Consider the following 5,081-nt stretch of genomic DNA (forward strand, 5'->3'; position numbering starts at 1 on the left):
GGAGCGGGTTGGGCAGAGAATGAGGCTTCATGTTTATTTAATTTGCAAAATGCCCACTGTTTGCTAAACCGCTTCTTTTATTAAATAAAGTTCATGCTCTAAATTTTTCTCTATGCTTCTTTCTAATTATTCGATGGTTAAGAAATAAATTAATCTTTGGAGATAAATATTTTACATCTCAAGCAATTTGAGTTCAATTAACAAAATTGAAACACTAAAAATCTGTTTAAATCGATCAAATTTTTTTTTAAAACTTGATTCTCACTCCAAAAATAATTAAAATTCAAATTAATTATTATCAATTTGAGTAAAGAGGTTATACTTAAAATTATTTCATATAAGTTTAAAACTCAATTTAAGATTAAATTTCTAGTACGAAATTAGAACAAACAATCTAAATATTTATTTAAATTATACAAGTAGGATAAAAGTGTAAATATGTAATTAAATATATTTCTATTAGTAATACTTTTTAAATAAAAAAATCTACACAAATATATAGGTTGTTATATGTCAAAATATTTAAACTCAAAAGTAAAATTTATTTTTCTTCAACTATAACCTCAAACGATCATTAGAATTTACTTAACTAAGCCAAAGCTTAGTCGTCCTGGCATCTATGATCGTATGCTATCACTATCAAGACAAGTGGTGCTAACTACATATCCAATAAGACCAGTGTTGTAGGGTATTTTCGACAAGTGATATCAAATTTTAAAAAAAAATAAGATTCTTTATGAACCAAAGCAAATTTTTTGGGAAAAATGAAAAAGTAGCCGTTCTTGATCCTTGAAAATACCAATTTACCTTTGATAAAATCATTAGATTCACCGGTACCTGACTAAAAGCTTGGTATCACAAATTCTAAAATGGCCATGGTTTATAAGGTCAATTCAGCAATCACTGTAATCCTCTTTGTTTGGTATCAAAAGAGCTTGGGTGGGGTACATTAGAGAATTTGATAAACAGATAAGAGTAAGAACGATTATTCTGAGATCTGATCCTACAGTTGGAGACAATTGTTGGTTTACTTTGTCTTAACTCAAAAATTCCCACGTCTTTTTTCTGATATCGCTAGTTGGAGTCCATAATCACACATGAGTGTGCTCTCCAAAATGACCCTTCACACTGACGTGGCATGCTTTAATTGAACACCAAGACTTTAATCCAAGACACCAATTACCCAATCATCTTCACGAGATTACTTATTTAACTATTATTATATTATATAAATAAATATTAATTTTTTTATTCATAAAACTACTTAAACTTTATTAAATTAAATGATTCTATGTTACTTGTACTGTAAGAGATCTCACATTTGTCCTTGTGTAGGGTTTATTCTAAATTAATGTGCTCCATAAATAATAAAGGTAATAATTTATAAAAAGAAGATCCTTCGACAAGTTTTATGTCTTGTGATGATCCAAATGAAGATATTGTTTTGATATGATTTGATTTAATGAATGCTAGTAATTTCTTCCACCAGCCAAATTTCATACATCCTATGTTTGTAATAAAAACAAATATTAGTTGATTCTTTTGGTATAAGAAATTAGAACATCGATAGTTTTTTTAAGCAAATAGTCATCCAATTTGAAATCGAAATTTGTGAAAACTTATGAAGATTCGAAAGAACATTAATTTATATAGTTAGTCAATTAATCTGCACAAAAATGAACCCTATAATGAATGTGATGAACATGGAATAAACAATCTTACCTAATGAGTTTCATTTCAAATTGAGATCCATGTACAATGGAAATCAAACTTAATAATAAACTGGCATTTATTGGATCTGAAGTAAGAAAAACATTAGTCATTTTTTATTTTTTGATTCGATTAAAGTCATTTTTAATTACATTGAAATTAAAAGTTTGTTGTCAAGTTTCGTGTATAAGTTTATTTGCATATTTGATTTTAGATGGAAACATTTTATATAGTATTTACAATTTTAATAATTAAAGGAATGGATGAAAAAAATCACTGTAAAGAAAAAGATTTGATCAATCCAAAACCTTTTTTAATGATAAAAAAAAATCATCGTATGACTCTATGAAGAAATGAAAAGGCTAGCATTGGACAACTTACATAGAAAAAGAAAGGGAAAAGGGGTGAATTTGCTAAGACAAAAACATGTAACTACTTGTTAGTGTATGAGTCATAGTCGCCCATTGGTCTCAAGGAAAACAATTTAAACTGTATATAATAACAAGGGTTTGGTATGGATAAATTCATATCATTTGCTATTGTCTAAGGTTGCATTTGCTATGAATAATTTATTTATCATGATTAGATCATCAAAATGAAAGATTATTACCTTAAAAAATTATTTGAATCTCATTTAAAAGGATGTGGAAATTTTATCACCAAGATGGAGTGATCTCTAAAATCATTTTGTAACATATATTCTAGCACAACCTTTGTGACATTGAACTTTACGAAAATACATTAATTACTTTGATAGGTTATTTTAGGGAATTATACTAATCAAAATTGGTTCATGCATTGTAATTTCCCATTCAAAAATAATTATTAGCTTATAAATTGTTTATTCAAAAATAACTTAAATTTGCTACTTTCTTCTCAATCCTAATTATTCATCATTTTTGGACATTTGACTTGATGCTATTACTTTTTCTATGTAATATCAAACATAACAATTTAAAATCACATATGATTCGTAACATTACACATAGCAAAGATTACGAGATATTTAGATAATGTTGGTAGACTTATCAACATGATGATTAAAACAACACAATACTCTTGATATTTAAATAAGGCGGGTGGTCCTAACTACATATCTAGTAGGACTAGTGTTGTAGGGTATTTTCGGCAGGTGATATCAAATTTCAAAAAAGATAAGATTCTTAACGAACCAAAGCAAAGTTATTCGGGAAAAAAAAAGTAGCCATTCCCAATTCTTGAAAATACCAACTTACCTTTGATAAAATCATTAGATTCACTAGTACCTAACTACAAGCTTGGTATCACAAATTCCAAAATGGCCATGGTTTGTAAGGTCAATTCAGCAATCACTGTAATCCTCATTGTTTGGCATTGAAAAAGCTTGGGTGGGGTAAATTAGAGAATTTGATGAAAAGATAGGGGTAAGAATGATTGTTTCGAGAGTTGATCCTACAATTGGAGACAATTGTCAGTTTGTTTTGTCTTAACTTGAAAATTCCATTTCTTTTTTCTAATTTTTCCAAGAAGAGTCCATAATCGCACATGAGTGTGCTCTCCAAGAGGACCCTTCACACTAACGTGGCATGCTTTAATTGAACACCAAGACTCTAATCCAAGACATCAATAACCTAATTGTCTTCATGAGATTACTTATTTAACTATTATTATTTTATATAAATAAATACTAGTGTTTTTTTTATTCATGAAACTTCTCAAACTCTATTAAATTAAATGATTATACGTTACTTATACTATATGAGATCCACATTCTTCCTCGTGAAGGGTTTATTCTAAATTAATATGCTCCATAAATAATAAAGGTAATAATTTATAAAAAGAAGATCTTTCCACAAGTGTTATGTTTTGTGATGATCCAAATGAAAATATTGTTTCTATATGATTTAATTTGATGAATGCTAGTAATTACTTCCAACAGCCAAATTTCATACATCTTATGTTTGTAATAAAAAGAAAACATTAGTTGGTTTTTTTTATTAAGAGATTAGAACGCCGATAATATTTTTAAGCAAATAATCATCTAATTTGAAATCGAAATTTGTGAAAACTTATGAAGGTTCGCAAAGAACATTAATCTATATAGTTAGTCGATTAATCTACACAAAAATGAACCGTATACTGAATGTGATGCACATGGAATCAACAATCTTACTTAATGAGTTTCCTTTCAATTTGTGATACATATACAATGGAAATCAAACTTAATAATAAACTGGCATTATTCGATTTGAAATAAGAAAAACATTAGGCATTTTTTATTTTTTTGTTCGGTTAAAGTAATTTTTAATTACTTTGAAATTAAAAGTTTGTTATCAAGTTTTGTGTATAAGTTTATTTCCATGTTTGATTTTAGATGGAAACATTTTATATAGTATTTGTAATATTTAATAATTAAAGGAATAGATGAGAAAAATCACTACAAAAAAAAGAGATTTAATCAATCCAAAACCCTTTTTTATGATAAAAAATAATCTCCATACGACTTTATAAAGAAATGAAAAGGCTAGCATTGGACAACTTATGTCACGACCCAGTATTCCCTTCGAGCCCGTGACAACCGTCGCGATGTCTCTATAGACATTCATTACCCGAAATGTCAACCGAAACCTCGCAAGGCTCTTGCATCAATTTTACGTCTCCCCTGTGAGCAACAGTTACTAAATATCATGTTTTAAGGGAATATAACTATTTTAAAATAAAAAACAAACAAAAGTAATTTCTGTCACACAGAGGTATTTTGGTCATTTTTACCCAAAAATTTTAAAACCTGGTGCAAATACAGCATACGATCAAAAATATACATTTCTTATCTAAAAATAATTTTAGTAATCTAAATCATCCATTTAAAATGAAATTTTGGCTAATCAAACTAAATAAAAATATTAAATAAAATATTTCATTTTATTATAAAATAATATTTATAGAATCCTGCATAAACAATTTTTGTAGCTTAAGAGCAAAATAAATTCATATTTATAATAGCACACTAAACCAGGTCTACGAACATATTCTACAATGACATGTGGGCCCCAAAATAACCGAAAATATATAAGACTGTAGACCTTCGATTTCTAAGGATTCAAATCCAAAAGCAACCCTCGACAAAATCGGCTGTCTACAAACTATCATAAGCCTGAAATGGGTAAAAAGAAGGGGCGAGTTTTTACAAATCCAATGAGTAAGCAAAATTCATCTATAACATCTAAAGCCGAGTAAATAGAGACAGGTAAATCATCCCATCATAATATAGTTCATAACATTCAAAACTCATTTCAATTTCTATAAAACAATTACATTTCATCAAAATAATCAACAAGGCTTATGATTCTCTTAATAACTTGGCTTGTGCCAAAACTCATACTCGGTGACAC

Source organism: Theobroma cacao, chromosome 9 (assembly GCF_000208745.1).
Source record: "Theobroma cacao cultivar B97-61/B2 chromosome 9, Criollo_cocoa_genome_V2, whole genome shotgun sequence".
In the NCBI taxonomy this organism is placed as follows: domain Eukaryota; kingdom Viridiplantae; phylum Streptophyta; class Magnoliopsida; order Malvales; family Malvaceae; genus Theobroma; species Theobroma cacao.